This window comes from Cajanus cajan, chromosome 4 (genome assembly GCF_000230855.2).
Source record: "Cajanus cajan strain Asha chromosome 4, NIPB_CcT2T_4, whole genome shotgun sequence".
NCBI classification, from domain to species: Eukaryota; Viridiplantae; Streptophyta; class Magnoliopsida; order Fabales; family Fabaceae; genus Cajanus; species Cajanus cajan.
This window is the reverse complement of record NC_138520.1, coordinates 19,283,783-19,295,494: the sequence shown is the minus strand read 5'-3', so window position 1 is coordinate 19,295,494 and position 11,712 is coordinate 19,283,783.

Sequence of the window (11,712 nt, the reverse complement as noted above, 5' to 3'; positions counted from 1 at the left end):
GGTGGCGACAGATGGCGACTTCACTGGGGAATGATTCGAGAGTCAGTCCCATTTAGTGACAGATTATTTTAACAAATAATAGTTAAAATTACTTCATTACCCCTTGCTTGTATGATAACATGCTTTATATATTTGGCTTTAAATAACTGTTGTTTGTTTAAATTTCCGCAATTGTTTGAAATAAATTGCACACAAACCTTTGCACACAACAGTTCCCTCTATACCCGGGGGCATGAGTGGTAATCCATAGGGAGTGGATGTTAGTACGGCCGGTTGAATGGGTCTATAGGAGCCTACGAGACCGTTGTCGGAAAAACATCACTCAAGGTGATAACCATGAACTTGAGTCCGACAGTGCGTTGGAGCTTTCCATCGACTTACGACGAGAGGAATTGAGTCCCTATAATGGGGGCACCTTGGGGGCCTTTGACCAAGTGAGAACAGTTAGATCCTCCTTGAATATGCACTTTTCTGCAGGAGACCCCTACCTCGTGATTCGCTCGTGACTGTTCGTGGATGAGTGAATTGTTTGTGTAAATGCTTATGTGCAATTGTTTGTGCATTAATAAATAACCTCGTGACAAGGTCTAAAGAATAATCCCCATGCATGAAAAAACCATGACATGAGAGGAAAGACCATGTGTGGAAATATAATAAAAGTGAGGAGCATGTGCATCATTACCAATAAAGATATCATGCATCCTCATAAACCATGCATTTTAGGTTCACCAATACCTCTTGACATGAGTAAAAGTGACCCATAATTATCGAGATTCTCCGTTGAGGAGAGATCATAAGTCAAGGAGGGTGGTAACACTCTGTTTTAAAAAGGCAACGCCTTAAAAATGGAGGGTTATCAAGCTCATGTCAAGAGCGTATTCATTCCATAAATTAATTAGATTAAATATTCATTTTTAGAAAGTGGCTGGTCATCTCTCTGTCCTCACACGCGCAAAGAAGATCAAGAAAATGGAAGCATTGGAGGAGCAAAACAAAAAGCTCACAACCGAGCTTTCACAACTTAAAGACCAAATGGCGCAAATGATGGAACTCATGCGTCATCACAACATCCATGAATCTCATCACAGTGATCATGGGTCCCATCATGAGGGAGAGGAGGAAGAGCATGAAAAAGATCCTCCACACGCTGTACACCTTGGGGCTAGAATTATGATTAAAGAGCCCGAAGTATCAAAGGAACAATTCCACGCCCTCGAGGATCGGCTAAGGGCTATGGAGGGGCATGATTTTGACATCAAAGATGCCGCCGACATGTGCTTAGTGAGGGACATTCAATTCCCTCCTAAATTTAAAGTGCCGGATTTCCCAAAGTATGTGGGATCGACTTGCCCCAAAAGTCATCTCACCATGTACTGTCGCAAGATGGCTGCATATGCCACAAATGAAAAGCTCTTGATCCACTGCTTTCAAGAGAGCTTAGCTGAAACTGCACTCAACTGGTATATGCAGCTAGATGGAAATCTAGTACATACATGGAGGCAGTTGGCCGACGCCTTTCTCAAGCGCTATAAATACAACATCGACCTAACACCCGATAGGTCTGATCTTCAAGCCTTGAGCAAAAAGAACGATGAATCCTTCAAGGCGTACGCCCAACGTTGGAGGGAGTTGGCGGCACAGATAGAGCCCTCGCTGTCGGATAAGGAGACGGTGTCCTTATTCATCAACTCGTTGACTGGTCCCTATTACGATAAAATGATAGGGAACACAACGACACTCTTCTCGGACATCATCACCATTGGAGAAAGGGTGGAACAAGGACTTAAAAGTGGGAAGCTGGCTAAGCCTTCCCAACCATATGAAGCTAAGAAGGCCTTCGGGAAGAAGAAAGAAGGAGGAGTCAACGCTATAACCATTTCTCCATCTTCTTCCGCTTCGAAGTCAGGCAAATCGCAAAACAACTCTGTGAAGAAGTTTGATAAACTTCCGACCACTTATAGCGATCTCCTGCCGAAGCTAGTGGAGGCGCGTCTTATAGCTTACATTCCACCAAAGAAAGTGAATCCACCTTACCCCGATTGGTACAATCCACAAGACAAATGTCTATACCATTCGGGGGCACCGGGACATTCAACGGAGAACTGCAGAGCTCTCAAGTATAAGGTCCAAGACCTTATCGATGCTGGGTGGGTCACTTTCGATTCGACGGCGCCCGACGTGAGCAAGAATCCTCTACCGCAGCAGGAGTAGAGAGAAGGGCAAGCCATGATAGGGCCCCTCCACATTTTTTCTTTTAGGGACTCATGATCAGTACCCGAGATCATGAGGACCTTTTCATGTAAATAAAGGGTTTTGTACAGTTTTACATACATATATCAATAAAGAGGCATTTTTCACACATTATTCTCTCATTTTGTTCTATTCTCTCTCTCTCATTAATATTAATAAACTCTAAACCTAAACAGAACCAATAAATAATTATGTCTGTGATTGCTCGCTCTGACCGGGATCCGAAAGCCGAGGGTGAATGGGTTGAGTTGGACAGTGATGAGGAGACCATCTCTCCGGATCTGCAAAGACTGCTAGATCAAGAAGCTCGTCTACTCCAACCGAATCAAGAAGAATTGGAGACCGTGAATTTGGGGCAGGATCAAGAATTGAAAGAGGTCAACATTGGGACCCGTATCAGTGATGGAATAAAAACACAATTGATTCAATTATTGAGGGAATACAAGGACGTATTTGCATGGTCGTACCATGATATGCCCGGTTTGGACTCCAACATTGTCGAACACAAGTTGCCCTTAAAAGAGGGGTTTCGACCCATTAAGCAAAAGCTTCGACGAATCAAGCCCGAATGGTCCTTAAAGATTAAGGAGGAGGTAGAAAAACAATTGGACGCGGGATTCTTGGTTGTATCCCAGTATCCCGAATGGCTGGCTAACATTGTGCCAGTCATCAAAAAGAATGGGAAAGTTAGAGTGTGTGTTGATTATAGGGATTTGAATCGTGCCAGTCCAAAGGACGATTTTCCCTTGCCCCACATCGATACACTTGTGGATCACACCGCCACAAACACACTCTATTCCTTTATGGATGGATACTCGGGGTATAATCAAATCAAGATGAATATAGAAGACCGCGAGAAAACTTCTTTCATTACACCCTGGGGCACTTTCTGCTACAGGGTAATGCCTTTTGGACTTAAAAATGCGGGTGCCACCTACCAACGAGCGATGGTGACGCTATTCCACGATATGATCCACAAAGAAATTGAAGTATACGTGGATGACATGATCGCAAAGTCAAAAGACGAGATGGACCACATCCAATATTTGAGAAAATTATTCAATCGGCTTCGTAAGTATCAGCTTAAGCTAAACCCGGCTAAGTGTACTTTCGGAGTTCGGTCAGGTAAGCTTCTCGGGTTCATCGTCAGTGAAAAAGGCATAGAGGTGGACCCCGATAAAGTAAAGGCAATAATGGAAATGCCTCCTCCTGAAACTGAGAAAGAAATTAGAGGATTCCTCGGCAGGGTGAACTACGTCGCAAGGTTCATCGCACAGTTGACTGACACGTGCAAACCAATATTCAAGCTGTTGCGCAAGAATCATTCCGAAGTTTGGGATGAGAATTGTCAACAAGCTTTCGATAAGATCAAACAGTGTTTGGCCAATCCACCAGTGTTGGTGCCACCTGTCGAGGGAAGACCATTAATCCTCTATCTAACGGTGCTTGATGAGTCCATGGGAGCTGTGCTAGGACAACAAGATGAAACAAAGAAGAAAGAACAAGCCATCTATTACCTGAGCAAAAAGTTCCTTGATTATGAAACCCGCTACACGCCACTAGAAAAGACGTGCTGTGCGTTAGCATGGGCAACACAACGGCTCAGGCAGTATATGATTAGGCATACTACTTGGTTGGTTTCCAAAATGGACCCAATTAAGTACGTGTTCGACAAACCGATAATCACTGGGAAGATTGCCCGATGGCAAGTGCAATTATCAGAATTTGACATCATACATGTCACACAAAAGGCCATCAAGGGTAGTACCCTAGCTGATTACCTAGCACACGGGCCGACCAATGACTATCAATCCCTTCAGGATGATTTCCCCGATGAGGATATAATGCATTTACAACATGAAGATCCTAAGGATGATACGGGACCATGTATTTCGATGGAGCCTCCAACATGCTTGGACAGGGGATTGGAACAGTATTAATCTCCCCACAAGGAAAGCATATCCCCTTAACGGCAAGACTCAACTTTGACTGTACAAATAACATGGCCGAATACGAGGCTTGCGCGTTAGGAATCCAAGCAGCAATCAACAATGGTATCCTAAAGCTCAAAGTATTTGGAGATTCGGCTTTAGTCATTCACCAACTGCGAGGTGAATGGGAAGTCCGAAATCCTAAGCTGATACCATATGTTGAGCATATCAAAGACCTGATACAATTCTTTCAAAATGTCGTCTTTGAATATATCCCAAGGGAGGAAAATCAGTTCGCTGACGCCCTTGCCACACTATCATCGATGTTCGCCTTGGATAAGGAGCATGAAATGCCCATCATCAATATCCGGCGGCACGATAAGCAAGCGTTCTGCCTACTGATAGATGAAGCTGTTGACGATCATCCATGGTTCCATGACATCAAACAATATCTGTCAAAAGGGGAATATCCTGATATGGCCAGCGATAATGATAAAAAGCATATCCGAAGAAGGGCCATGGGATTTCTGTTGATTGGAGAAACCCTCTACAAAAAGAATTATGACTCGGTCTTGTTGAGGTGCATAGACCAAGTCAAAGCTCAAAATGTAATCAAAGAAATACATGAGGGGGTTTTCGGTACCCATATTCCCGGGCCTGCAATGGCTAAGAAAATCCTCAGAGCAGGATATTATTGGTCGACCATTGAAAGGGATTGTTACCAATACGTCCGGAAATGCCACAAGTGTCAAGCATACGCCGACAACATTCATGTCCCACCAACGCCACTCAATGTGTTGGCTTCACCATGGCCATTCGCAATATGGGGCATGGATGTTATTGGACCCATCGAGCCAAAGGCATCCAATGGACATAGGTTCATCCTTGTGGCCATTGACTATTTCACCAAATGGGTAGAAGCGGCATCGTATGCTCATGTGACCCGAAAGGTGGTAACATCCTTCATCAGAAAGAATATCATATGCAGATACGGTATTCCCGACAAAATCATCACTGATAATGGATCCAATTTGAACAATAAGATGGTGGAAGAACTGTGCAAAGAGTTCAAAATTCAGCACCATAACTCTTCCCCATATCGACCAAAGATGAATGGGGCGGTCGAGGCAGCCAATAAGAATATCAAGAAGATAGTACAAAAGATGGTTGTCTCATTCAAAGACTGGCATGAGATGCTACCCTTCGCTCTCCATGGTTATAGGACTTCAGTACGTACATCCACAGGAGCTACTCCATTCTCCCTTGTTTATGGAATGGAGGCAGTTCTGCCGGTTGAAGTCGAGATACCGTCTCTGAGAGTAATCATGGAAGCAAAACTTTCCGAGGCAGAATGGGTTCAAAGTCGACACGACCAATTGAACCTTATCGAAGAAAAACGACTGAACACCATATGCCATGGTCAAGCCTACCAAAGGAAGATCAAAAAGGCTTTTGACAAGAAAGTCCATCCTCGAATCTACCATGAGGGAGAGCTGGTGATGAAGAAATTGCTACCAGCTCAAAAGGACAAAATCGGAAAGTGGGCCCCAAATTACGAAGGACCATACGTGGTGAAGCGAGCCTTCTCCGGAGGAGCATTGATTCTCACAGACATGGACGGAGAAGAACTTCGATACCCAGTCAACGCTGACGTGGTAAAGAAGTATTATGCTTGAAGACGTTGCTTGCATCAGCCCGTTAGGATGAAAACCCAAAAAGGGCATCCTAGGCAAAAGTTAGGGCAAAACAAAAAGCCCGCCAGTACAAGGGTACTAGGCAAAACAAAGGCAAAATTATCCCCGCTAGGACATGTCCTAGGCAAAAATTAGGGGCAAAAGAATAAGATGCAAAAAGTAAAGCAAGCAACGATCACTTGAACCGAAAACCGAAAGGCGGTTCAAGTGATAATCTTCTAGAAGCAAGCGTCTTGCAGTATCTACACTCCTGGCTCAGGCATCTCACCCGAAACAACTAGGGAAACGGGAAGAGCAGCAATCACAGATATAATTGTTTAAGCCAAAAATGTATAGCCTACCTTGGCCAGCCATTCTTCAGAAATTTCCTTCTGTATATCTTTCTGTAAAAACACTTGTGAATATCAATAAAAATATCCATTTGTTTCTTTTCTTTCTTGACCATGTGATTATGCCTCTGAATTGGTTTTTCATAAAAAATTGTACGAAATTCCATTATTAATCGGTCAATAAAAGAAAATTGGAGGGGTTCCTGTAAAATCCATAATCTCCTGCATAAAGGCTCACAAAAATACTCCCTCGCGTCAATGACAGAAAGTCCTCCAAGAAGAAGAGGATAGGGAGAGCCACTCACTTTTCTAAATAAATGAACAAAAATAAAAAATTGTATTGCATTTGTGCATCACACACACATTAGTTGCACATTCAAAGACCTTATCATGAGGCAACCGCATAAAATAGAAAAATAGAAAATTGCTTGTGTATGACAGCAGCAAGCAAAATACAAAGATTCAGAAAATCAACAGCATCATACAGAATAACTGAGCCTGGAGAGGCTTGCCGAAAGAATACTCTCAAAATAACTGAGCCTGGAGAGGCTCGCCGAAATAATACTCTCTCAGAATAATTGAGCCTGGAGAGGCTTGCCGAAATAATACTCGTACAGAATAATTGAGCCTGGAGAGGCTTGCCGAAATAATACTCGTACAGAATAATTGAGCCTGGAGAGGCTTGTCGAAATAATACTCCTCAGAATAACTAGAGCCTGGAGAGGCTCGCAGAAATAATACTCCCCAGAGAAAAACCTCAACTCAAGCTCACGGAACGAATCCCCAGCAAGAGCTATCAAAGCAAAATCGACGCAATCCCCAATGGAAGTGCGATCATCCAAACAGTATATACAAGTCAAAGGACTTAACACTTCCTCAGTGGAAGATAGCTCTCCGACTCAAAGCGCTGAGTGAGGCTAAGCCTGCAGAGGCTTCCTAAATAATACTCTGGGATACATAAGATCCCTCATTCCCCAATCGCCTACTCAGAGGCATCCCTGCAAAAGGAGAAAAAATCAAAAAAAATATCAATAAATATTTCCCAAGCGGAATTCGGCATTCAGCCAATCATCAAACATCAAGATAATTCGCCTACTCAGAGGCATCCCTGCAAAAGGAGAAAAAATCAAAAAGATCAATAACCATTCCCCAAGAGGAATTTGGCATTCAGCCAATCATCAAACATCAAGATAATTCGCCTATTCAGAGGCACTCTTTCAAAAAAGAAAAAAAAAAAAATCGAAAAGATCAATAATCATTCCCCAAGTGGAATCCGGCTCTCAGCCTATCATTGAACATCAAGATGATCTGCCTAACAGAAGAGGCCAATCACAAACCAATGACAAAATCCCCTGGCGGATAACAGCCTACACAGAGGCAACAAAATCCAAAAATTAAAAAGAGTTACCCGAATAAGGATAACCGGGATACTCCACCAACGTCCAAAGGACGTCAGCCAATCATAAGGCACTGCTCAACTCAGAGAGAAAGAGCATCTGTGTCTATACCCCAAGGAGTCAGAAATTCCCCAAGGGTACCAACAATGCAATGCAAGTTGGGGCACAGGAACCTGTGAATGACTGCACATCCCCTAGACGGATCCCTGCGTTATCCAGCCCTCAGTGGCACAAAAATAAAAAACAATCGTCGAAGCAGCATCGTGGACTGTGGAGACAAAATCAACATCCAGAATCCCCAGCGGATAACAGCCTACACAGAGGCAGCAAAAAATCAGAAAATCAAAAAGAGTTACCCGAACAAGGATAACCGAGATACTCCACCAACGTCGAAAGGACGTCAGCCAATCATAAGGCACCGCTCACATCAGAAAGAGCATCTTTGTGTCTGCACCCCTAAGGAATCAGAAATTCCCCAGTGGGCACCAACTACGCAATGGAAAGTTGGGACACAAGAACCTATGAGTAACTGCACATCCCCTAGATGGATCCCTGCGTTATCCAGCCCTCAGTGGCACAAAAATCGAAAAACAACCGTCGAAGCAGCATCGTGGACTGTGGAGACAAAATCATCACAAATCCTTGAAAAGGAGATATTCACGCTACCCCGTCGTCACAAACACGGAGGTATGCAGCTTCCGGCTCGAGCAATGAGCGAAGCTATCTCTGGAAAGGAGGTACTCACTGCTTACCGTTGTCACAAGGGTACTTAGCTTCCGGCTCGAACAAAGAGTGAAGCTAAGCCTGGAGAGGCGGTACTCACAGCTTCCAGCTTGGGCAGCAAGCAAAGCAAAGCCTGGAGAGGCGAAACTCACACTGCTCACCGTCGTCACAAAGGTGCTTAGTTTCCGGTTCAAACAAAGAGCGAGACTAAGCCTGGAGAGGCGAAACTCACACTGCTCACCGTCGTCACAAAGGTGCTTAGTTTCCGGCTCGAACAAAGAGCGAGACTAAGCCTGGAGAGGCGAAACTCACACTGCTACCGTTGTCACAAGGGTACTTAGCTTCCGGCTCGAACAAAGAGTGAAGCTAAGCCTGGAGAGGCGGTACTCACAGCTTCCAGCTTGGGCAGCAAGCAAAGCAAAACCTGGAGAGGCTACTCGACAATTTTCCACCGGAAGACACTACAAGTCAGAAGGTTGGCGTATTACCCGGACAATTGGGTCAACTCCTTTACTTGTCAATCGATACACTAAAAAGACCGTTTGACTAAGTAAAGGGGGGGCAGCTGTAGACCCCTAAAATTGTCCGGGTCGGAAATAAAGCTTGAAGACTCTCGAAGACTGAAGGAAGATCAGCCAGAAGGACTCCTGGAAGGCCCTAGGAGGGTTCTCTGTAGGTCTAGAGGTCTTAGAATAGCTCAAAATAAGGAAGTGGAGGGAATGAAGCCCAATACGGCCGTACTGAACTTAATACGGCCGTATTGAAGCTTCAATACGGCCGCAGTGAACTCAATACGGCGTATTGAAGTTTCTGAAACTTCAATACGGCTGTACTGAAATCAATACGGCCGTATTGAAGCTTCAATACAGCCGTATTAAACTCAATACGGCCGTATTGAAATTTCTGAATTTCAATACGGCCGTATTGAACTCAATACGGCCGTATTGAAGTTCAAAAATTTCAATACGGCCGTATTGCTTCTGTAGGCCGTATTGCGCCTATTCCCTATAAATATGACGTCAATTGGACATCATTCCAGACTTTTTCAGATAGTTTTAACCCTCTCCTTGAGTATTCTGGGGTTTTTGAGCAGTGTTCTGCCCTAGAAATCACTCGGAGAGTTGATCCGACAAAGTTCTTGAGCCCCGAGCCATTTTGCTTGAGGATCGAACCTAGTCGAAGGGAAATCCTCCGGATTTCCATAGTTAAAAGTTTTTAGGAAGGAGCGAGCGAGCTTGTAGAGCGAGGGAATGCCAAAAAGCTTCCCAGTTTTACTCAATATATAAAAGCACGCTTCAAGAGGTTTCTTCTTAAATCCTTCCTTTTACTGCTTTCTGTGTGCATATTTAAACTGTCATCATGTAGATAATTAATTTATAATCGCTTATAATAAATAGGGGTAATTTAGTAATTTTACGCTATTATTTTAGAAATAATCTGTCATAGGGAACCCGAAAGGGGCGCTGTGGGGTGCTAACACCTTCCCCACGCGTAACCGACTCCCTTACCCGACTCTGGTTGTAATGGCCAAAGTTGATTTATAAAATCAATTGCCTTATCCCTTTTTCCAATGTTTTGAGTAAAACATTGGTGGCGACTCCACGAACCCTCCTTTTGCGAAAACCACTAATCCATGGAGGGTCCCGCTTGGGATTAATATGGATTGGTGAGACTTTTAATAAATAAATTGGATAAGATCGACAAGGTCTCAGTTTGAGAATAATTCGTTCTAATAATCCAATACATTTTCAAAACCAAAATAATAAGCGAGCTCGACCGTCTTCGCGACCGCCGAGGCCCGTTTGGGCCGGTGGCGACATCGACAATGAGAGAACAAGTACTTTCTAAGACCTTGCATTTTGTTTGAAACAAGTTCTCTCGTTGTGATTGGTCAATTTCACTAGATTGATTGTTAAGGAGCCTTCTAACCAACAATAAGTCTCCTTCACAAGGTAAAATTTCTTCCTCGGAATCTATGGCTTCTCCTTCACTACTAGAGGAAGAAGAAGTAGCTTCATCAAGGCTACTATAGTGGTCTTGGGCTTTTAAAACCATAGTTTTCTTTGTAGGACATTGGGAAGCAATATGTCCTCTTCCAAGACACTTGAAGCACTTGATTTCACTTGACTTAGACTCTTTGGAAGGTGCTTTAAAAGATGATTTTTCTTTTTCTTTTTCTTTTTCGTTTTCTTCCTTGGGATAAGGTAGGGAAGAGTAGCCCTCCTTCTTAAAATTCTTGGAATAAGAGGGAGTGGATTCTTTTCGAAAAGTTTTTCTTGTAAGTTGATGCTCCACTCTTGAACAAAGTTGAACTAGTTCGTTTAAATCCCTATAAGGTAAAAGTTCAACTTTGTCTCTTATCTCAAGATTAAGACCACTTTGAAATCTAGAGATTGTGGTCCTCTCTTCCTCCCTAATCCCAGCCCTCATCATTAGCAACTCCATAGATTGCCTATATTCTTCCACACTAGAGGACCCTTGTTTCAATCTTTGAAGCTTATCCATAAGCTCTCGGTCATAGTATGGAGGAATATGCCTCCTTCTTAAGGCACTACGGAGCTCATTCCAATATTGGATTGGGGGCTCATGATTTATTCTCCTTTCTTTTTCTAAGGAGGTCCACCAATACATAGCATGCCCTTGGAAGCTAAGGGTTGCTAAAGAAACCTTCCTATCTTCACTTATTCCATGGCAAGAGAAAAGTTGCTCAACTTTCATTTCCCAATCTAAATAATTTTCAACATTATCCTTGCCATGAAATGGGGGAAGATTGATGTTAGGTTCCCTATTGGAGGACTCCCTATTTCTATGATGTCTTGGGGGCCTTTGATAGTAATCATCATTGTGATGACTACTAAAGAAGATATCACTTGGAGGTTGGGTATGATGCCCTTCCTCCTCATGAGCACTTGCATACATGTGCCCTTTTCCTCTTGAGGGTTGAGGAGAAGTGACTTTTGGTCTTGAACCACTAGCCTCTCCTCCCACAACTAATCTTTCTAGCAATCTTTTTATTTCTTCATTATTTCTTTCTTGCTCTTTTTCTTTTCGTCTAATTTCTTCCTCTCTTTTTATATTTTCTTCCTCTTTTCTTCTTAGGTAATCTTTCAATTGCCTAAGCTCATCCCTAACACTAGACCTAGAACTATGCGAATTATGACCATGTACACTAGAATGCTCACTCATCTTTGATCAAAAGGTTTTCACAAAATTTTCACAAAGAGTTAAAAAGGTTTTCACAAAGATTGAGTGATAAAAAGGTTTTCACAAAAAGTTTTAAAGGTGCAAGATAAGTAGAAAAGGCCTAAGTATACAAATTGAACCTTCAAGGGGAGGTGGACTACAAAGAATCACTTAATAACCAAGCCCTTTTCAAGTAAAAATCACT